At 38.5% G+C, this 24,746-nt stretch overlaps 1 long non-coding RNA gene across 1 annotated transcript in view; it reads left to right on the forward strand.

The window, feature by feature from the left end:
- Window positions 1-10,472: 10,472 nt before the first annotated feature.
- The window catches only part of LOC132873567 (uncharacterized), a 69,554-nt gene continuing 55,280 nt past the window's right edge, over window positions 10,473-24,746 (forward strand). Inside the window, exon 1 of the long non-coding RNA XR_009651575.1 lies at window positions 10,473-10,919. This is a non-coding gene — a long non-coding RNA (uncharacterized LOC132873567). The remainder of the gene's footprint in view (window positions 10,920-24,746) is intronic.

Below are 24,746 nucleotides of genomic sequence, written 5' to 3' on the forward strand. Positions count from 1 at the left end.
CAAAAAAACGGATCGAGTTGAACATCAGTGGCCTCTTGTCCTCCGCTGATGACCTGGCTACCAAAGCGGAAAAGCTCGGTCAAATACAATTGATAGCCCAGTCAAATGCTATGAGGAAGTCTGCCAAAGAAAAGGAACGGGAACTTAGTGATATCCAGAAGAAGCTGGATTTGAAGTTAAATGAAATTAGAAATTAGACAAGTCTTTGCCATTTGCAACTTATTTTTTTTCTAACCAAATGCTTGGTGGTATATATGCACTTCTGTGAATGTTCTTGCGATACAGCTTGTTAAAGTTAAATAGAACATAACATATGAGAACATAAAGATAGGTTCAGTTATGTCAAGGATAGAAAATAAGGTGTGAATGAATTGACTGAATTCTACATACTTTCATCCATTCATTTCTGTTTTTATATTTACAGATGACCTCTTAGTGAAACTTGTTTGTGTGAAATTCTTTCACTTGTTATTTTTATCCTGAGTTCATTTTGTTAATTCGATTTTATTAAAATGTACTAAACACAACTGGTACTATCTCAACCAATAAAGTAGGCAGTAGGCACGCAAGTGTAAAAATACATAAAGTCAAGGTCTTGGGAATAAAAATATCAGTTTTGAAAAAGTCTGGAAAAAGTCTGGAATTTTGATTTGGAAAAAGAGCAAGCACCCTGTTCTATTGTTCTGGTGTCTCCGAAGGGACCGTCTTACAGCGCCCCTAGAGGTGTGGCATGTGTATTGCATCGTTTTCAGCAAGCGTTGCGTTGCCATATGGACCTGATATTTTACTGATCGTTGCCCATTTGGACGCGATATATTTTTAAATAACATCTCGTTGCCGTTGTCGTGTGGATGTAGCCTTAGAGAAATTGAAAGAATAGCCTACAGTAACTAATGTAAATTTGGGGGCTTTAGGCTAATACAGAAAGTGTTTTTCCAGCTTGCAGTTGCAGCTGGCAGCCCACCATTTCCTCAACCAACAGAGTTTAACATTTGTTCTTTGTTTTGGGTCCGACGCATCGGCACGCAAATTTTGCGTCGACATAATTTTTGCGTCAACGTCATCGATGATGTCGATGCATTGCCCCAGCTCTAGTCCCAGTCATTAACCTCCTAGGGCTTAGCGGTCATGCGTGGACAGCACTTTTTAGAAATTCGGAACAAGAATCCACATATTTGGACATACTTTTTCTCTAAAAGTACATCTTATCAAAAGATGATGTTTAGTTTTTATTCTAATCAGGTTCTAATAAGCCCAAATAGCAAAGAGAAATAAAAAAATGCATGTAAAAAAACAGCTTGGGCCTTAGGAGGTTAAAGAAAATTTTGAGTCAAGTCCGAGTTGAGTCTACTATTGATCTGAGTCGAGTTCAAAAACAAGATTTGACGGTGGCTGTTGCTGCCTTTATGTGAAAGTGTCTCTGCTACTGTGTTGGATTAACATTACTGCTCGACTGCACCATCTTAATTAATAGGCTACAAATAAAAAGCTTGTTCATCGCTCAGTGAGCCCCGCCCACTATTAACAGGGCAAATAACATGAGAAAGGGTTAACACTAGCTAGTTCATCGCTCAGCATGCAAGCCCCACTATCAACAGGGCAATGAACCTTGCGTGTCACTTACTTCCCTGGGTGGAGTCTTGCCAAATGCCGACTGAAGTTCGAGGTTGTCCCCGTCGTCTCCTCGATAGTTCTTCTACATATGGAACACATAGCAGTGCATTTTTTTCCTCACTGCACAAGAAGTCTGTGTAAGCAAAGTGGACAATCCTAGGGGCGTCTCTCCAGGCATTTTAGTGCCATTAACGTTAGTTTGTTCCTGAACATGATGTATGAACAGGTGAATGTGCATTCTCTTGCACAAAATTAGTACAAAAATTAATATAGATATAAATATATTATGCCTAATTATTATGGCATGTTACAAAGAATAAAGAAAAAATCAGAGTCCTCGTCTCCAGTTTACGAGTCCGAATGCAGTTAATGCACGAGTCCAAGTCCGAGTCATCAGTGCTCAAGTCCAAGTCAAGTCACAAGTCCTTAAAATTAGGGCATGAGTCGGACTCAAGTCTGAGTGCTGGGCTCGAATACTACAAGCCTGGCTACAAGTACATCATCAGAGACAGTTTTATATCAGCTGTACTAAGGAATCTGCTGTCTTCATGAAATTTCCTGTGCATTTATCTGGTAAGTATTTTAGTAAGTAGTTACCGTGTGAAGTTTTGCACCTTTAGAGCTATTTGTTAAACGGCTCCTATACTTCATGTCTTAATTGCCTCTGAAATCCCAGTCACTGGACAGCCATCGATCATTCTCTGCTTCAACGAATCGTTGCTTGTCTTGATGCCTTTTATAAGTTTGGCTTCAAAAAGTCCGATGCCGTGTCTGTTAAACACGATTTATCCCGGTCCTTGACTGCCACACTCTGCTGATAATGGTCTGTCGTTGCCATGACGACACTCCATCGTCACGGCGTCTAGACGGCTGATGACACCTGACACCGCATCACACTAAGCCGAGGTAGAACGAGGACATCAAAAATCAATGTCTATCAGGCTCTCTGGTTTGGATTCGCGGATTATCATCACAGAGCCTCTGATTTCTAATTGGCGCTTTGAAAGACTTTGTACCCACTATGGTCTGTGTGTCAATTCTTTGCTTTAAGAACATGATTAAATATTAAAATGAAGATGTAATGAAGAATTGACCAGACTTTCATCTTTTTTTATGTCACACCTAAATATAATCTGAGAGGCAAAAAAAATAACTAGACAGAGAATTTACCTTGCTGATCCTGGACCATTGTGTGTATTTTCTGAAGACTAGGTTTTGTTTTGGGATTTTTTTTTTTTTGTTGGTGGTGGCAGAAAAAAATAGCCATTCATTATTTTTCTCCTTTCTACAAAATTACTTGTGCTTGTTTAGTAACCACTGGAACCAATTTTTAGATCAACCATGAAAAAATCCTGGGTTTGCAGAATGGCCACAGTTGCTGTGATTGCTGTTCTCTAGTAGCAGTGAAACACCATGTGACTGGGTGCTGTAAGATTTAGCATGTTTTATTATAATAATTGTAATAATAATTATTATTAGGGCACTGTGTGATTTCCAACAAATTGTGTCACCAAAATAGTTTATTATACCATCTGCAATAAGGTCATTAACCAGCTCTGGATGATAATTTATAATTTATCCCAGTCCCTTGTGTGTGCCTTGGGCAGGTCCACAATAAAAATAAAGACTCCATGGACTTTTTTTTTTTTTCCCAGATATTTTTGGCCCATGAGTGCTTTTTTTTCCCATTTCAACCGAGTATCAGTCAACAACCGATCTTTGAGAATAGAACCTCCCCACCGTACTGCCTCTTATAGGAAAAAAGAAAAGAAAAAAAATCAGCTCAAATTGCTGTCAGCTCACTTAGGGCTTAACAACACTTTCTGAGGGCTGCTCTACTTGGACCGTGTTTTATGGTCGGATAAAAGTTGGTATGAGGAGGAAAAATCGCTATCTGGGCATCGTGCCAGAGTCTGGTGTTTCACAGGAACACCGAGGACACATATAGGGAAGCTGAGGTTGCCTGTTCCAACCTGAACAGGAAGGGAGAGAGCTGAGGGATCGGGTTGAAACCCGGGGGTGGGGGGCTTGGGTCGCTGGTCGAGGAGAGGCTCTTGAGGTGCCTCTTCCATGGAGACACAGCTAGCCTGAACAAGATTCTCATCAGTGGACAAACAAGAGGCAAGCTGGTGTCGGTCTCCAGCCCATTTACAGCCATCTCTGTCTTCGTTATTCATCAACTCTGTTGATGAGAAGCCGGGTTTTACAATTATACGCTAATGAATTTTGCTCCAGACAGTGCTGTTTGCAATTAGACTCCGAGAATGTAACATAATTCCACCAGGAACATAAACATGCCATTGCTAGTGATCGCTTCAGCCAGCTTTTGCTTGTTTAGAAAACTGGGATATGTTGATTTTCTATCTCTCCGTTTTGTTTAATGAACAGTGTGCCATCCTTTCATATATTAGTAATCAATCCAGTCTAGATTTAATTTCATATATGTATGTATGTATATATATATATATATATATATATATATATATATATATATATATATACTAGTGCATCTCAAAAAATTAGAATATTGTGAAAAAGTTCAATATTTTCCATCAGTTAATTAAGAAAGTGAAAATGTTATATATTATAGACTCATTACACATAAACTAAAATGTTTCAAGCACTTTTCTATTTTAATTTTAATCAGTATGGCATACAGTACAAAAACATAAAAAACCCATCTCAAAAAATTAGAATATTTCATTTCGAGTTTGAGTAAAACAGTATGAACACAGTGTATCTCTCGGTCTAGTTCAGTACACACAACCACAATCATGGGGAAGACTGCTGACTTGACTGTTGTCCAGAAGATGATCACTGATGCCCTCCACAAGGAGGGGTAAGCCACAAAAGGTCATTGCTGAAAAGGGTGGCTGGAAAAGGTGCACAAGCAACAGGGATGGCCGCAGTCTTGAGAGGATTGTCAAGAAAAGTTGATTCAAGAAGTTGGGAGAGCTTCACAAGGAGTGGACTGAGGCTGGTGTCAGTGTATCAAGACCCATCACAAACAGACATCTTCAAGAAAGGGGATACAACTTTCGCATTCCTAATATCAAGCTACTCCTGAGCCAGAGACAATGTCAGAAGTGTCTTATCTGGGCTAAGGAGAGAAAGAAATGGACTGTTGCTTAGTGGTCCAAAGTCCTCTTTTCAGATGAAAGTACATTTTGCATTTAATTTGGAAATCACGGTTCTAGAGTCTGGAGGAAGAGTACAGAGAGGCACAGAATCCAAGGTGTTTGAAGCCCAGTGTGAAGTTTCCACAGTCTGTGATGATTTGTGGTGTCATGTCATCTGCTGGTGTTGGTCCACTGTATTTTATCAAGTCCAAAGTCAACACAGCCATCTACCAGGAGATTTTAGAGCACTTCATGCTTCCATCTGCTGACGAGCTTTTTGGAGATGCTGATTTCCTTTTCCAGCAGTACTTGGCACCTACCCACAGTGCCAAAACTGCTACCAAATGGTTTGCTGACCATGATATTACTGTGTTTGATTGGCCAGCCAACCTGCCTGACCTGAACCCCATAGAGAATCTATGGGGTATTGTCGAGGAAGATGAGAAACACCCGACCCAAAAATACAGGTACGCTGAAGGCCACTATCAAAGCAACCTGGGCTTCAATAACACCTCAGCAGTGCCACAGACTGATCACATCCATGCCACACCGCATTGATACAGTAATTCATGGTAAAGGAGCCCCAACCAAGTACTGAGTGTATAAATGAATATACTTTTCAGAAGTTGGACATTTCTGTATTGTAAATCCTTTTTTTGATTGATCTTAGGGAATATTCTAATAATTTGAGATACTGGATTTCTGATTTTCATGAGCTATAAGCCATAATCATCAAAATTAAAACGAAAAAGGCTTTAAATATTTCACTTTACATGTAATGAATATAGAATATATGAAAGTTTACCTTTTTGAATTAAATTATGAAAAAAAGGAACTTTTTCATGGCATTCTAATTTTTTAAGATGCACTAGTGTGTGTGTGTATATGTATATATATACCACTTTCTTTGCTTACCCTGAGACCCGTCCCTTTAATTTCAGCTTCCTCTCATACACTTCACATAATTCTCTGAACTTTTGAAGATGTCTTGAAAAAGTTGAGTGACCAAATACTAGTGCGCAATCATTTTGTGTGTACAGTACAGCCTTAAAAGCCTGCCAGCATCTACTTTCTCCACTGATTAATGAATAGAGGTATAGACCTGCACTTGCACCTATTCGATTTAATAGTTTCCTGGCTGTAGATCATAATTTGAGGTAGCTGCTGTAGGATACACCACTTTGGGGGTCACACACCCTTTAAGCCTCTTATTCTGGACTGCTTTCCTGGTTGAATGGAATTACTTAAGGTTGATTCCCCCCCCCCCCCCCCCCATGCCACTTAATTAATGCATTCATGCATGCCTCTTAAATTCTGCTTATCGTAAATGCACAAGAATTTAACTTTCATAAAGTAAATGGTGCTAGTAAGTAAAAGGAAATGCATGCATCTCAATCAAAGTTTTAACTTTTATCTCCATAAAAAATAATCATGATAACTTTTTATTTAAGTGCTTTTCAGGGCACGCAAGGTTACTCTACAGATGTATTTCGGAGTGTAAAACAATGTGACAGAAGTAGTGGTAATAAAAGTTAAACAAAGGAAAAGAAGTAAAAGCAACAATAATAAACTATAACTGTATATTATATATCTATGAATTAAAAATATGTTGGTTTTTTTTATGAAATCACACTATTTTCACATTTTGGTAGTTTTTTCAAATCCATTTTGGAATGAAAATAATAGTCCTTATCTAAAACTTTTTTCCCCTCATTTTATGTTGTATGTACCATGATGCTGCACTTTGGTTTCTCAACTTCAGAGTTTTATCCATCCATGTTCAATCATTTGTTAGCTTTGCTCATAGTTTTACTTTTTAAAATATAAAAGATCTTGATCAAGTGACCCATAAATGAGTCCCTTTGCTTTGGGTATTTTGACAAATACTCTTGTACTGTATAACCTGGATACATATCATTGCCTGGAGAAATCATCCATGTAATGAAACTTTAATGTGAAAAAATGAACATTTACAAATACTCAATTGTAATTGTTAACACAAAATGAATGTTATAGGATTTTAATGTTGATTGCTTACCAAAAAAAAAGAGGTAAATTTAAGGTAGATCTGCCATCTAGTTAAATAGACAGAAGCAGATCGTTGAGTCAAATCTAGTTCCAATGTAATCCAATCACTCGTATATACACCATCAGTGTGAAGGGAAGTAATAATATCGTACTGTTATCTCTTCACCCTTCGGTGTTGTGTTTTCTTGCCCTCATTTTTGCATTCTTTGTGCAAACTGGTTATAAAAATTCACTCTTGTTTACTCAGTTTAGTCTCAGCTTTGGTGATTATATTAATCCCTGAAACCATCTTGAACATTCTCTTCTATCTCATGCAGCATTGATGACAGGACGTATTTGTCTTACATACACATCTTTAGGCTATTTCTTTTCTCAGAAGCTTGATTTATTTGCGGGCAGAATTATTTCAGTGATAATACGGACCCCGGAAGCCTCACGTTTGTTTGAGTAGCTGACTTATTTAAAAAAAAAGAGAGAGAGAGAAAGGAAAATTAAAGTTAAATTCAACGAATAATTTAAATTTTCAAGGTGATCCAACACTAAAAGGAAAAGTTAAGAAAGTCGAGTGAGTGAGAGCGATATCAGTGGATGTTGTACAGATGAAGTAAGGAAAGCAACATTTGATAATCCTTGCTGAAATCCTTGATCATTGATAACTTTTTATAAGTTTTATATAAGCTAAATTTGCAATTGTGAGCCCATGAAAGCAAAACTGAGATGTTATAAAACCTATTTTTACCTAACGGTAATTAACTTTAAAGCAACTTTGGATTATTGTCAAACAAGAGCGTTGTGTGTCCATACTCCATAGCTGGCACATTAGAGAACCAATTACTGACTGCTGAAAGCATTGTATGCTTGAAAATGTTTAAGAAATGTTCAAGGGATCAAGAAACAGAGGCTACATTATAGCATGAGCCTCATCCCAGCTTTAAATCTCAAACATGTCATTAACTGCTTAACCAGAACCAATGTGTTCTTTATTAAAATGGGCCCAGTGTGAAAGGACTGGGAAAAATAAAATGTAACACAGAAAGAAATATTAATTTCAAAACCTCCAAACGTGAAAACCTCAAAACCTTGTTCCTGTAAATGCTCTCTGAGATTTTCTTTCGTCTCTCTCTGATCAATGGCCATGAAAAATCTTTAAAGCTCATTGTTTACGTTGCCAGTTTATGTCACACCCTATTGCTTCAGATAACCTGTGAGCTATTTGCCCTTTCTTTTAGATCAACACACTGACTGAAATATACGACATAAATCTTCAACTTGAAGACAGTTTCTAAGAAGTTGTCCTCATCAATAATGAGCTGCTTTCTCCTGCCAAACCAACATAGAGAATGTGCTAATTATCACCGTTTTCACACTGTTATTTCTGGCCATCATTAGAGTTTGGTATCTTGGCTCTGGCTTTTTATGGTATGCCTGTCAGTTAAAGGCAAAATAATCATTCACCAATACGGCACATATATCCATGTGATGAGCCATTTTGTGTCTTAAGCCCTGCAAGGAATGAGATGTGGAGTCGTGGATAGCTTTCTTGAACACAAATGTACAAGAGTCTTACTTAATTTTTTTTAATTGTTCACAGATATCTTTCTACACACACAGAGGCATATTTCTCATGTCAAATAAATGGAAGGAAAATTCATAAATCCTGACTTCTTGAATAAATAGACAAGTTGCTATTTTCTGATTTTAAGATATAGTATTAAGCCAAAAAGTTTTCTTATCTCTCAATAAGGTAAACTTTTCACCTTGTGTGTGTGTGTGTGTGTGTGTGTGTGTGTGTGTGTGTGTGTGTGTGTGTGTGTGAATATATGACACGTTTTACATGAAAATGTTGTTTAAAAGTGCAAAACATACATGCATACACACGTGTGTGTGTGTGTATAGTGTGTGTTTTTTATACTTTTAAACAACATTTTAATGTAAAACGTGTCATATATTCAGTGGCCGTGCTAACGAGGTATATAACTTTAATTCATTTTTGCCCCCAAATTAGTTAAACTGTTATAATTCCAAGGTCTGGAAATGAATCTTTTTAAGATATACTCACACTTGTAAACATTGTTAACATTGTTAAATTCATAACCAGACTATTGAATTTGTATTTAGAAATATTTCAATGGATTCTACTTTTAAACTTTTCGCCTAAGGGTTAACTAACTTGCCAGAGTTATGTAGCTCTGCTCATTGTGTGTACAGTCAGAAAATTTAGACCCAAGCCAGAAATTGCACTGTAACTAAACAATCTGAGAAAGAATTTAACTCTGAGTTCAGGTGCCAATACATTTTCACATTTGTGGATTTAAATCTGTACATAAGTACATTTGTGGATTTAAATCTGTTCGTATTTATAAATCGTGAAATGTAATTAGAAACTTTGGGCTTATACATTTCTGGTAATTCTCGGGGTTTTTTTATTTTATCTATTTTTTAAAAATATATTCAGCCATAAGGTTTTGATCCCTAATATGGTCAAAACTGCTACTTTTTAAAATAGCTTTTTAATATTTTAAATAACACATGGAAGTATGTAAATAACCTATTTATACCATTACCATTTTCTTCCAAAACATCAGATGAAATGTAGTCTGTATTTGTGAATCATGTTTTGGACTTTTAGCGATTCCTTCAAAATCAACATACGGTTGCAATTCTGAGTAATTATCATTTCCATTACTGAAATGTCCATGTCCAGGTCAGTCCATCTTTGCTTCATATAATCCTGATAAACTTCTTCGAACATCAGAACCACATTACTCAGGATTTAAATCCATTGTGCTAAATGTGAATGAGTGTCTAAAAACCTCCAGCATCAGTGTTTTCTTATTATTATTTTTTTTATAACTTTCTTCAGTGTCCTGAGTATATTCATCATTTTGATAGATTTAGGGCTGTGATGGTTTTTTTTTGTTTGTTTGGTTGGTTTTTTTTAAGGTGTGCTGTGATAAATGTACAATCCAACACCACATTTTTCAGTGTATCGCGTTAATTTTTTACTCCATATTTACAAAGAGGATGACCTTAAATGTCATGTAGCACTGTGGTGGCAGTGCAGGGACTCAAAACAATGTAGAAATACAGCTTGCTGGAGTTTTCTCCTCTTTTAAAAGCAGGTTTCCTTAGAAGAATCTTGCTGTGTATTTCAGTGGAATTGTTCTCTCCTGACGCCATTATTTCTACTGAATTATTTCTTTATCCCAGTTTATTGCAGCTCATTGTTGCACCATCATATCATCACTCGTATATTACAACTAAATCGAATTTAAGTTCAAAGGAAACAGGGGGTCTCTTTAAACGTTCTTTCTTCTGCCTTTTTTTTCCCCCTGTTTAAGTAGAGTCGGGAAATATGTCTTGTCAAGAGATGCTTGCCTTTGACTGGCTAAACACGGCCCCTTCCCCCTTTGTAACTTATTCCCCCTCACACACACACACACTTGCTGTGTGTGACCTCGAGGTCATGGTGAAGTGACTTTGAGCCTTGTCTAACTGGGCCTCTTTGAGAGCAGCCCTCGCATTCCTGCTCAATCAGACGGGCAATGCAGCGCTTATTACTAGTGCCGGAGAGGAAGTTTCTGCCGGTAGGGATTATGCGCAGTTTCCTCAGCCCGGGAGCTTCGGCCTTGTCCCCTCCCACCGTCGAAAAAGCAGCGATTCCACAAAATGAGCAGGAGGAGGAAAGCGGAGCGCTGCAAACTTAAACCTGCTCTTCTTGCCACCAGGCAGTGCCTGAAGCGTTTTCGCTTGCTTGCTTTATACATTTATTTATTTATTTATTACTCTCGAGCTCTGTTTGCACACCCTAATACATTTTCGGTAGCACACAACCAACGTTTCGGCCATGTTCGCAGCACCGTGGTACAGAAGTGCATTGTATTGGGACCCGAGTAAGGAAGGAGGGAGCGAGGGAGGAGGAGGAGAAGGAGGAGGAGGGTGCTGGAGAAGCACACAGCTGCACGGCACACAGAAGCCGGTTTCCCAACCCTGACAGCAAGGGAACGAGTGAGCAAGCGGCCTCGCTTCAGCAACTCCGTCCAGGAGAGAGATTTTCTTTGTTTGTTTTGTTTTTAATGCTCCAAAATACAGAATGGATCAGGACAAGACAGAGGATTCTTTTCCTTTCTCCGTGGCTGGCTACTCTTATCCACTACAGTGAGTACAACTCTCCTGCTCTGTCCCTCGCGCCGCTAAAGTTGCCTGGATGCACTGCACACACACACACACACACACACACACACACACACAAAGAGCTGTTCTGTTTCAAGCTGAAAAATCCTCACAACGATACCCAGGAGTGCTTTTCAGAAATGATTTTGTGTGTGCTTTTGTTTACTCTTTCTTGCAGAGTACTTGCACAGAACGAGCAGTGAGTTCTACACGAGTGTTTTTTTTTCCTTCCTCAGTCTTCCTTATCATTTCTGCCAGGGTTTTGGTGAAATGAGGGCTTTGTGCTGTTTGAAATGCTTCTGTGTTGCCGGCTCACGGCCCTAAGAGGATGTGTGCGTTTGTACATAGCGAAATAGAGAATCCAATCAGATAACGGTTGATCATAAATCTGCCCGAGGCCTGCACAATGTGCTTTTTGTGCTTATCCTGCTGTAATACCTTTCACATACATTTTTCCTGCATTTCACAACTTAACTTGAAATGCACACATGATTTGAACTTGGCAATGGATGAGGGGGACTTTTCGGAAACGAGTGTACATTGCACTGCCTGAGCAGTTGCACAACTAAGTGGTTTCCTTGCTCCTGCAGAGAATTGGACACAGGTTTTCTTTGTAATAGGAAATGTGGTTTGACTTGGCTGTACTTGCAGCAAGGTTCACTATGTTGCTCTGAATTCAGTTCACTTAAGTTTGTGCTCTGGAGATTTCTGAAGTTGTTCTGTGAAAAAAGGTATGGTTTTCCATATTGTGCAGTCTTTCAGAATCATTGGATTGGACAGGGAAAGTATTAAGGCCTGGTAACCTGCTTTCGGGAGTTTTCTGTTCAAGGCAAGTAAATAGAGGAAGTGAACCAGCCGGTAATATCCTCAGCTCATTCCAGAAAAATGTATTTATCAGCTCATAATTATTTGCCAACTTCATAAGGAGAAAATGAAATCTATTTAAGGAATAATAATGATGAGGTTTTACTTGGTATTTTGATAAAGAGAAGCTGAAATCTCATAAATAAATTAAAAAATAACATTTTTAATAGACATATTTTAAAGTTCACTATTCTATTCATGGAGTGCCTGAGCATTTTTATTCATATACACCCTAAAATATCAGTTTTCTTGTTTGTTCACTTTGCCATTGGAAGATTTGATGGGGTTTTAAATTTTTATTGTCAGTAAATTAATTTCAACTGAGATTTTTTTTCCATTTAATGTGAAATACTCCTGTTTCTTGTGACTCTTGCTTTTTCCATTCTTATATCTGACATTTTAATTTGGACTCTTTGTTTTCCAAACTGTTAAAAAAGAAAACATAGTGAAGCTGTTTCGATAGGCTTAAAAAAACTGCTTTATAATTTTGTGTGTCATTTCAGAACACATGGGGAGGAAAAGTTGTTATAAAACAAAAAACAAATAGTTTATTCAAGCCTTCCGACATGGAAATGTTTTCCAGAATGTACCATTTTGCAGTCAAAGTGGGATACGGTGATCTCGGTCTGTACACTCCTCCAGTGAATCTAGCTCCCTATTTTAGGTATGTAGGGCACTATCTTCTGAAGTAGCAGAATCGTACACCTTCTTATCGAGGGCTTATGAAGTCGTTGTGGTGAAGGTTTATTTTTGGCCGAGGTCTCTGCTGTTCCCTAATAAAGTGTCTCCAGGCATAAGTTGTTGCCCAGACTTTTCTGAAACACAGCTATCTACTAACCCCCTCCCTCACTCCCTCCCTCACTGCACACACACATTTTCACAAGCTTTTCACACAGCTTCCTTCCTTTGAAATGTGCCGTGCTCTCCACACCGACCTTAATGAGGACTGCTCTAGTTAAGATATTTTGAGACCTTTGAAGGAAAGGGGTTGTATTGTTTTTCATATATATGTGTGTGTGTCTGTGTGTGTGTGTGTGTGAGAGAGAGAGAGAGAGAGAGAGATCTAACGGATAGTCAGGTGGATGTGGGTTTTTGGCCCCCACCCCACACACACACCCAACCTGACCGGTGTATCGCAAGGTGCACAGCGTTTCTAACTGCCTTTCAGGCCGTAAATGTGTCGTGTTGCCATTTGCAGGGAAAAGAAGGAAAACCACAATTAGCCACAGTGTTTTATGAGCTGTTAGCTTCCAGGTGTCTGGTGGCATGTCGAGGAACAGAAACCCCCAGCCCCACCCCACACACCCCATGTTTCTCGTGTTTCTCCAGGTATTACATTTCCTCACAAGGAGCCGATATTGACAGTTTTAAAAGCATTTCTACACTTAAAATAATTAAGTATTTTATGTGTGAGAGCTGAAAAGTTGAAGTAGCCGGGTGGTCTTTTTTTGAAATACGTATGTACAATTGAAACCTTTTTTTAAAGTAATTCTAGTTTCATTTTATCAGAAATCTGTCTGTTTGAAACTTCTGACTATGATATTTGAAGAAATTGTGAGGTGAATGTAAACGGGAGCCTGTTTAGTACTTTTTAAAGTTTTGGCACTCGAACCATTCGTCAAAAATACTGTTTGTATTTGAGGTTATACAGACACTGCTGTGTCTCAAATGCAGTCGTCTGACAGGCTGTTATTGTTAAGATAAGTGTGTTAAAGATAAGATAATCACTGTTAAGACAGACTAGACACCTTAATTGTGTTCATTATTATCCTCAATTATCCATGTGTCATTAGGCCTCACTTGCTGTTCATTATTATTATTATTATTATTATTATTATTATTATTATTAATTTAGCGAGATCAGAACACGTTTAAAAGTTAAATGTTTAATTCTCTCTCATAAAACCAACCTTTGCTTTGTATGTTTTTCCATAAAAAAAAAATCCATCCTATTCCTGTGTCTCAGACATAATACGAGACACTGTTTCAATGACGGATTTTCTACACTTGTCCATTGTGTACCATTGAGGTGCTCTCTCGCTCTCTCTCTCTCTCTCTCTCTCTCTCTCTCTCTCTCTCTCACACACACACACACACAGGTTTTATCATCAGTGAAATGGCACTAAGGAGCTTTCTCCCCCACACAGTCCCTCACTGGGTGAGCCATAAAAGCGATGATGTCATGTCTGAGCCAGAGACTGTGGCCATTCGCAGTGATCCATTTCTTATTCAGTGCACTTGAATGGCACAAAGCTGAGTGAAAAGGGATTGAGAGAAGGATAGAAACCCCCAAACAAATTAGCACGGACTGTCTGTGCAGCTCCCAATCTGGACAGGTGTGAATGTAAATAAAAGGTTAATAATTGTACAAAGAAAATAGCAATAACTTCCCTGAAGGAGGCAAGATTTTATTTTTAGGCCATCCCCAAAAAAAATTGTTTTTCAGCCGTACCTTTCAAACGTGTGCATTTGCTGTCATGGTGTGACGGCAGTGCCAGAGAAGGGAGAAGACTGGCTGTCTAAGCACAGTGGTATTACTTCCTCCTCATTACTAAGCCCGCAGCAGGGGCTCATTGGAAGGGCACGACATGTCTCCTTGTCTCAGAGCCACGGTCCACTCGAAATGACCAGGCATCTCAGTGCTGTCCCTTTGATGGCCAGGCTGGCGGGTGGGGAGGCAGTTTTCATTAGGACGTCTTCTGGGAGGGTGGAGGGGGGCGGTTGCTGGCGCTCTAAAGAGTATACGAGGAAAGGGGAGTATACCAGACACAAAAGGCAAAGGCAAATATTTAGTGTGAGACAATGGCAAGACACCATGGGGTTAACTTGTCCTATTGTCTGCCCGTAATTGGAGGAGCAGCACAAGGAGAAAGTCACCAGTCCGTGCTGTTAGTGATCCAGGCTTTGGAAGTTGGACTGACTCTGAGGAGTTGTAAATTTGTCTCATCACATGATCATCATGTTGCTCTCAATTTGGTCTCTGTAATTCAGGAGAATGATATCACGGTGTAAAAAGTGCAGAAAGCAGACTGCAGTCTTTTGACAGGCAAAGCTATTTTGTTTATGTGCTATTTTTTAATTTATTTATTTGGATTAATTCAGTGCAGCTGGATCTCCACTTGGCCTGAGATCAGAATTTATCCTGGGGATATACAAATCACCTTAAAATCTTGATTTACCGTATCGTGATGCTTGATTTATAATAAAGGCTGTTCATATTTATATAGAATTCTGCACCTTTTAAGAAGATATTTTGGTTTTCTGACGAGCCTTTGTCTGAGTGCATTTCATTTTAAAAGCAGTAGGTATTCTACATAAAACTATAGATTTGTGTGATCAGATTATTTTAATCGATGCAGCTATGTTCTAACAGCGAGACAAGTCTTAATTTTTTTCCCTTACGACTCAAATCATTATTAATTCATTTTTGTTAAACGCTCACATTTATCTCCTTCTAATCCAACTCGCACATACCATACTTCTGCTTGACATATGGACACAGTGTTTGAAAAAAAATGTTAATTACCCATTCTCAAAAAAAAAAGTATTAGAATAAGTAAACGTCTCTAGCCGATTTGCTAGCAGGAAAACAAAATCTGAACATGTGGCCAAAGTTTCACATGCATATGCGAGCAGATAAGGTCGGGTCTCATATGACCCTGCCAGACCAGACACTGGGGAGTCTCCTCCTAAGGGAGTGTGTGTGTGCACACAGCTAAAGGGCTCTTGTGAGACAGATTTAGAGGCAATAAAGGGGGATCTGGCAAGTGGAAACTTAATACAGCCTGCTGCTGCTATTGTGTACATGAAGTCTCCAGCTGCAGGAGATAGCAGCGTGTGAAGTAATGAGTTGTCTGGTTTTTATATTGACTGGTCTGTTGCTGCGGTCGTGGGGCCTATTAAATTTGCTATTGAGAGTGAAAGGATTATGCAGCCAAAATAAATTAAATGCTGGCAATGAATAGATGGGGAAGAAGATGAGGCCTCTTACTTCTCAGCATACCTGCTAATCAGATGAATGTTTTCGTCTCGGAGGATAAAAGAGAGATCGCTTCTTAAGACGTTGTGGTACGTCGGCTATGAAATGTGTCTCAGGAACAAAGCTATTTGTCATGTCGACATATTTGGGAAGTTTAAATCCGTTTTCTTTATGGAGAATCAAGTCAGATGCAGATCATATGCATAAAAACTAACAAAAGCTCTATAAAAAGTCTGTGTAAATAGAAGTAGAGTGATGCAAAAGTCTTCTCTGTGAGAGGAAATTAAACCGGAGACCCGGACCTCCCTCAGGGGGGAAAAAAGATTTGTGTCTCTGTTTACAACCTCAGTGATTGGTTTCACTTACGCTTGGCCAGAGAAGCACACATATGCTCGTGCTGGAAAAGCCGACAGCCGAACTGAGAGATCTCAAGCTGGAAATGTCTGCCATCTGACGTGAGAGGGATGAACTCAGTGCCCCAGTGTTTAGGGATCACAGTGGTGGGGTGGGGGGAGGTTGTTGGTCTGAGTCCCCAGACTGTGCGGTAATCAGATCGGCTCTTAATGGCTGTCGGGGTCTATTTGAGCCCCTCGGCACCAGCTACGATGAAAAGCAGTGCATACTGGTTAGCTAGAGTTTCACTTGACAGCCTCATCTGAGCCTGTGGTGGCGTTCGTGGGCCTTCTATGTGTCTTTTGAAATGATAGGACGCTGATGTCATGGCACTATTCTGTGGTGGGCACATGGGGTCAGTGCTATACCCGATGAAGACTAACATGGCCATCAAAAGAATAATAACTTAATTGCGTCATGGCTCTATTTTTGTTCTGACGCAAGCTTAACGTGCTGGTTAAAGCCGGCGTGTTGCTATTTTCGTTGGTCGCGAGCCACTTTGTCCTGTTGCTGTTTTTATGGGCAGAACTAAACGTGCTGCGCTGAAGGAGGCGGAGCAGCACAGGAGGAGGTGCGAGATCCAAAATCCTCCAAGACAAAAGGATTTTCAAACCTGTTTTGATCCGAAAATGTGCATCACTGCCTAAGGCAGTCTTTTTCTGACTTCAAAGAAGCATTTCTTCAACCCGGTTTTGTGGATGTTCACTGTTTGTCACTTCTCAACATGAATAAACAACTTCACACAAATGTGTAGTAAATCCAGAAAAACCCCCAAATAAAAACAAGTAATACAGTAACAGATTCAGTGGGATTAATGTTGACTTTAAAATGAAGTGAAATTGCATTGTGTTGTTGGAAATGGTGCAAAGCTGGTTATATACTGTAGATAAAGGCTTTATAGGGTGTTAAACAAAAAAATAGCATGAGAAACTTATTTTTCAACAAGTTTAACAAATGTTTGCATGTAATGCGATCAGTCATAAATAAAGATGTCACATAAAGATGTCACAAATCTTTCTTTTACGATACTGAAACCATGACTATTAGCTGATATCGATACCCATGTGATACTGTTTTCTTTAAAAATTATTCAGCTTTAAAAAAAAATAAAGCACTTCACAATTAAACTCTTTCACAGAAAGAAATCGCTTACATTGTAAATATAATATAGTGTAAATATTGTCAAATCAGTCCTAACAAAAGAAAAAGAAAAACCACTCGAGGCTCTTTGTGTGTAAAAAATTTCCAAAAGTGAATGTATTTTTCCAAATCCAATTCCAGTCTTTTCCGTTTGTTACACAATCTGATATTGGATATGTTTTCTCTAATAGCCAGTCCATCAGCTGTTCCTTGTATCGGGCTGAGACCGATACTGAGTATCAGATCGTGCCATCTCAAATCATAACGAGTACACGGACACTAATTAGTACAGAAGTAAACAGTCACGTCTATTGATAAATAAAAACATATTCTTTAATTTGATAATGAAATGTTAAATATAGCTCTTTTTTTTTTTAAACGTGAGCAGATTTTTTTTTTTAAACGATTGATGCTTTTGGATTGTTGGCCTTCAAAGTAAAAACACACACATACACTTCTATCCAAGTTTCTACATTTATGACGCAACCACTAAAATATCAAAGTGATAGGGAAAGCTGAAAATATTTTTACTGTGTGTTTTGTCAGCCAGTTGCTTATTCCTTCTGTTAAAAGTCTGCATGTAAAACCTCATGGTGTGTCGTTGTGAAATGTTCCTGTGCTGCACTGCACACGCTCAGATCCGAGCTGATTTGACTGGATATCGCAGCAGCATGCAAAACCACACCCCCTAAAAGTACATTCATTCCAGATCAACCCATTTTTAATGCACCATGTTATCGCTTGCACTGGTGGTCACGATAATACCAAAAATATACAACATAGTGGCTTTATATCATGTTTTTGTGCACTTTATTATCACAGAAATAGAGCTCTCAGCATCCAGAGCAGGTAGTTGCATCCTACCTGTTTGTGTCCACCAAGCAAAGGCCTTGTTCTTTTAGTACAGTGATGGAATTTAACATTAAGGCTCTTTTACGTACGAAAAGGGATTTCCAGTGGACCTGCTCCATTTTTCGTTAGCTTTCAGAAAACAAGTACAAACACAAAGTTCTGTCTGTATCAGTATACATCATTACCATTGAGTGTAAATGATCCAGTAATGTTTTAGTGCTTTGATGTGCTATACAATCACGTACCAAAAGTGCAGCCCACGTTATAGTGAAAGATAAAAGTCCGAAACAGAAGGTAAAATTAACTATATAAAAATAGTTTATAATTTGTCATGAATGTCTCCTGAGCTAAGAGGGTATTAAATGAAAGCAAAGGCAAAGGGCAGGCTAACATTTTATTAAAGATATTTTATCACATCAAAAAAGGGAAGTGCCAACTTTTTTCATTATTAACATCTCAACTTGACCATTTTTGTTCGTAATAATCTGGGAAAATCTAACTTACTACATTCTTTACATGTCTTTGTAGTTTTGGCCTTGAGGGTATGTAAATTTTTACACTTGACCGTAAATCGAAGTACGCTGGATTTTTGAGTGTCAGGTTTGGCCCTGGCCTCCAAACACCACCTCAGAGGCATCAGACTCGTGTCTGCATTATATTCATGATTTCATGTTATTGCTGCCATTTTAATTTGTGTTTGTGTGTTTCAATGCTGTTTGATTTTCACAATTAATTTGGTTACTTCGAATTAATGTTTTATCACAATTTTTAGAGTGTTCCAATCGAGATTGTACATTTATATTTATTTATATATGCAGTACCAGTCAAAAGTTTGGACACACCTTCTAATGAAATGTTTTTTCTTTATTTTGTATTAATTAAAGGACACTTCATGGCTACGTTCACACTGCAGGCTGAAGTGACTCAAATCCGATCTTTTCGCCCATATGTGACCTGTATCCGATCTTTTATTGACAATATGAACGACACAGATCCGATTTTTTCAAATCCGACCCAGGCCGTTTGGATATGTGGTCCTAATTCCAATTCCTATCCGCTCTTTTCATATGCGACTTCAGTCTGAACCGCCAGGTCGCATTCATCCGACTTACACGTCATCAACAAGCCACAAACGTCACTATTCTGCGCTGAAGTAGGCGGCGGGTCTCTCAAAAAAAGTTACAACAACATGGCGCATAATCACGGGCGCAGACAGAGGGTGGGACGGGTGGGATTCGTCCCACCCAGATTTAAATTCACCTCGCTCGGTCCCCCCCACTTATAGGGAGGAAAAAACATCTATGCTGTCTTTCTTTGCATAAGGCAAACCTCACGGAAAAATCAAAAGACTAATTACCATTCGGTTTATTGAGGTGCACGGCAGTGTATACATAGTTGCAACAATTCACATAAAACAAAACAAAGACTGATATTCGGTTGGTTGAGCTGCGCAGACTGCACAGGTTGCGAGCTCGAGCTTGGTTGCTATGGTAACCCACAACAAGTTTGACAGGCATATCGGGGTTGGGGTTGGTTTGCTGGCAGCTTTGTCCCCCCCAGTTTTTTGTCCCCCCCCAGTTCAAAAAACGTATCTGCGCCCCTGCGCATGACATCAGTGCGAGGGACGCTTCGGGCTGTGAAGGTTCTGAATCTTCTCAATGGAAGGACGCAGAGGTTAGGGAGCTGATTTCCATTTGGGGGGATACAGCTATTCAAGCTAGATTGGATGGGTCATACCGCAACCGGGCGGTTTTACTTCCGTAAACACTGGCCATGCTCACTGCGTGTGACGTCGTCGTATCCTGCAATGCACATGCGGAACACTTTTAGGTCGCTTTTCGTTCATACTGAGGATCACATACAAGTCGCATATATTTGTTAATGTGAACGACCTCACAAAAAAATCGGATTTCACAAAAAAATCGGAATTGAGGATTAAGCCTTGCAGTGTGAACGTAGCGCATGTCTTAAAGCTACGGTAGATAGCCTTTCGATTTCATAAAATCGATGAAGTTTAGTTCCCTCTGAAATCTGGTCATTGTGATATATGTTTATTTCTGTAATCTCTCAGGAAAAAAAAAAACAGGCCATACTGTGGCCCGAGAAGTTATTTAAAGGAGAACTGAAGTCATTTTTAAACTTGCTTAATTTCTTAATTCACGTGTTATTTAATTACGCTTTTGGTTTTAGTAACCTTATATCATGACTCGTATTGGCAACTAATTCCAATAAATATTATACTTATCAGGCTATTCGTTTTTTAGCCATGTTGAATTTAGTTCGTTTGGTCCACGGCAGGCGTCGCTTATCCGCGCGATCTTCACGAGACTTGTACGAGACTTCAAAACTTGAAGTGTCAGCCAGGTGTCAGTGCCGCCATTTTGAAAACTGTTTTCCAAATGAAATATTGCACAAAAACAAGTTTAAATGACGATTACTACCTACTTTTTTCAAACTTTCCTGATTGCTATCAAAACAAACAAAACTTCCGGCTTGATTGCATCAGCATTCGAAAGAGGGCGCGCGCGTCTTTTGACAACGTTGGCAGATGTTGGTCACTTTGATTTCCGCTGTACGTTTTACTTTCGTCCTACGATGTCTCGCACAGGTCTCAACGAATCTTGTTTACAGCCGTTGCTTTGACAGATGGACTGATATATTACATAGCATATTTCAAACACTCATAACTTGCTATAGCAGTGACAAAATAGCGATCAAAAATGCATTCCTATATTTAATAAAATGAAATAAATAGAATTTTGATAATAAAAAATTTGCCTTCAGTTCTCCTTTAATTTGAGGGGATTCCCGAACAAATAATGTGCATGAAATCTGTCGCTTTGTGCAGTCAAGCAGACACAGGAAGGCCGTGTGCACATGCGCAGGTTTACCTTCCTCTTCTTCTTTTGGGTTTTACAGCAGCTGGCATCCACAGTGTTGCATTACTGCCATCTACAGGTTTACCTTGACCGTGCGCTGACAGTTCCATCATTCTGTCGCTAAACAAACAGCTGATCACACCAAGGTGCTCACTGACCGCCGATATTTATTAGTTTGATCCTGCGTTTCCTTAGCCTGGGAAATCCCATGCTGCTTTGCACAATCGTTCCGATCTGAAAAGACAGCATGGAAACTATGGTCTAAAGGCTCGCCTGAGTTAGGGAGCCAATCAGAGAGTGGGGAGGGGTGGAAAGACGGTGACGCGTACTACTCGACAAACGGAAGCTTGTAGTTTATTTGGGACTGTTTACGGATCACATTTAACATGGCGGCGAGCGATACGAACCAAACTTTCGATCAAGCTTTAGACACTGTTCTGAATAGTTTAGAGCGAAAGTTTGTTTTAAAAAAAGAACGGCGTTTGGCGTTTCAGTCTTTCTTCGCCTCTTCGTCTTCTTCGTCGCTCTAACTATGTCACCGGGTACAACTGCCATGATTGGCCATGGGCTACGTATACGCCAAATGATAGACATTCGCAACGTCCAGTAAACGGCCGTTGACAATTGTAAACCACACCTCCCCTACGAGAAATTCAATAGGCGGATTCCAGACCATATTTCACTTGTGATATGGTCTGGTGTTAACCAGACTAGCATTTCCTTTCCTTAGCAACATAACGTCTTTTCTTCTCGCTTTCCGTTACTGTAGTCAGTCTTTCACGTTTCATTCACCTCCTCCATTTTTCTCTCCTGTTTCAAATTTGTATCCCACAATGCCTTGTGCGAATGGGGAAAGCCCACCAAGTGATACATGATGTAGTATCTTTTGTAGCAGGAAAAAATAGCAGAGAATTTAGGACCACATGGCCCTAAATTCATTAATTGTTCTATTTTTTTTTTTTAATGAATAAAAATGGAAGTTTGTGATTCGAACTCAGTAGCTTTCGGTTCACTAAACGAAAATAATTTGGTGTCGGGGAAAATTCTTTTTATGACCTAAACCTGAAAAATCTGAAAGGCAGGCTACCTTTAAAGTAATAACGGATGTCGCTTCTCTTTACTTAGTTGAGTGGTTCTTGACATATGTTTGGATTACTACAGTGGTGTTGTTGAATAGGGCTTTTTATTATTTGTATTATTGTTATTTACTGTTTACTGTTTGATCTCAAACACATTAAGAAGGCAAGAAACTCGTCTACTAATTACCTTTTGATGAGGCACCTTTGTTAATTGAAAAGCATTCCAAGTTACTACCTCATGAAGCTGGTTAAGATAATGCCAGTTGTGTGCAAAGCATCATCAAGGTAAACGCTGGATACGCTGAAGAATCTAAAATATCATTCATAATTAGGGTTTTTTCAACACTTTTTTGTTTACCGCATATTTCTGTATATGTTCCAGATGTTATTTCAGAGTTTTGATCTCTTCAGTATTGTTCTACAATGTAGAAAGTAGTCACAAAACAGTACAGAAAAACCTATAAATGAGTAGGTGTCCAAACATACTGTATGTGTGTGTGTATATATATATATATATATATATATATATATATATATATATATATATATACACACACACACACACACACACACACACACACACACACATACAGAGCTTGATATTAACTTTTAAGGTTAATTTCCACTTGCCCCCGATTTTGCAAGCACTACTTTTTTTCTTTTCTTTTTTTTAAGGAAAACAATAGAATAGTTGTGAATTGCAACATAAAATGAAGATCACACGTTGAGTTGAAGTTTGGTTATTGATTAAGTTTATTATTAAGTTTGGTTATTGGTTACTTTTTACTTTTATTTGTAATGGACAATAAAAATTTTTTCCAGAATATTCTTTCCTGACTTAGTCGATTTATTTCCATTTCACATGCATGCAGCTGTTGTAAATTTCAGTGTGTGTGTGTGTGTGTGTGTAGAACTCTCTCTGACTGTAGGTTTCTTACTCGGTAATGTAGAAATCATAAAATAGAAATCTATAAGAAAGTTTGTATGAAGAAAACAATAGGGTGCCAATACTTTTGAACAGTATTGTGTTGAGAATATTTATTTATCTTTTTTTGTTATATCATCCACGTCTAGGTTTAAAGAAAAAAAAAAGCCCGCGCTGCGTCATGACAAACAGGATAAAGGATAATGTTTGAGTTTAAAATTATTGTTTAGTGTGTAGGCTGTGGGAGTTTTTATACAGACCTGGTAACCTGTAACTGAATCAGTGCAGCTGGTCCGTCATGACGCAGTGGGGTTCTTTATTTATATATATATATATATATATATATATATATATATATATATATATATATATATATATATATATATATATATATATATATATATATATATATATATATATATATATATATAAAACCTAGAGGTGGATGATATAACAAAAAGAAAACAAATGATATATAAATATTTTGCACAGGACTGTGTTCCTCTGATAACATGAACAAAGCTCCAGCTCTCTCTGCTCTTAATCATTCTGTTCTTTCAGGATTTATCGCTCATGTCGCTCTTTGTTGAGTTTTTTATGCCTGAGTTGTTTGAAACCAATTTGGGTTTTCTGTGTCGAATAAGGAAGCGGCTTCACCTGTAAGAAAGTCAAACACTTTCATGAAGGAGCTGACTCAAATGCGAGCAGAAAAAAAATAAAATGAGATTCTTAAGCAAACTCTTCCATCCTCATTTCCGACTTTCTGTTTTTGTAAAATACATTTTAAATACAATCGTGAATTTCTCTGGAGTTTTCAGGCTGAGCTCCTCTTGTCGTATTCTTTAACCACTCATTTCCTCATTGTTCTTGAAGCATTTGCTTCTATTTGTTAACATTTTTCTTGATAGCGAGGAGATGGTAATGCTTTTTATCTATTTCTCTGTTTGAACAAGCATAAACAGCACAAAAATGAACCATACTGAAGACAGATTAAGCCTTGCTTGCATGAAAGACGGTGTCTGTCTGACCCCAGCTGTAATTATCACATGATGCGTGATGTCATGCACAAGGGGTCAATAAACAGTACACGTACCATACTACAACAGCGGGGGGATATAAAATAACTTGCAAAGCAGTAAATGAAACCGAGACTAAGAAAACAGCCAAGACATAATGGTGGCTACGTAGCGAGGGACGCTTTTAGGAACTGAAATAAAATATCAAAAAGCTTCATTTTTGTGGTGCTAGTTTGTAATATATGCTCATTCCAACTTGCCCGGTTGGGCATGTCGGGGACATATCCCACTTGCCCAAATGAATGTTTCACTTTCCCAGGGCAATCGGGCAGTCCTTAATGTCGAGCCCTGATATATAAATGCATATTTATCATTAAAACATCCATAAATGATTTTAAAAGTTTAAACCAAAATGAAGGAAAAACACAACCTTCTCAACCGGATAAACACCTCCTACAGCCTGCGCTACTCCCAAACACTGTGCGATTAGATAAATAAAAAATAAAGATACAGCCAAGATAAACAGGCAGCACTTCACTGAGCTCGTAGCAAAGAAAGTTTCAAATACTATTTCAGCAATATGGACTTCGTAGAAGTTTGAAAAGTCAGATGAACAAGTTTATGTAAAATATAATAATAAGAATGCTGCATTATTATAATCCAGCCTAAGCAGTAATTCACCAGT

Source organism: Neoarius graeffei, chromosome 25 (genome assembly GCF_027579695.1).
Source record: "Neoarius graeffei isolate fNeoGra1 chromosome 25, fNeoGra1.pri, whole genome shotgun sequence".
Taxonomy (NCBI): domain Eukaryota; kingdom Metazoa; phylum Chordata; class Actinopteri; order Siluriformes; family Ariidae; genus Neoarius; species Neoarius graeffei.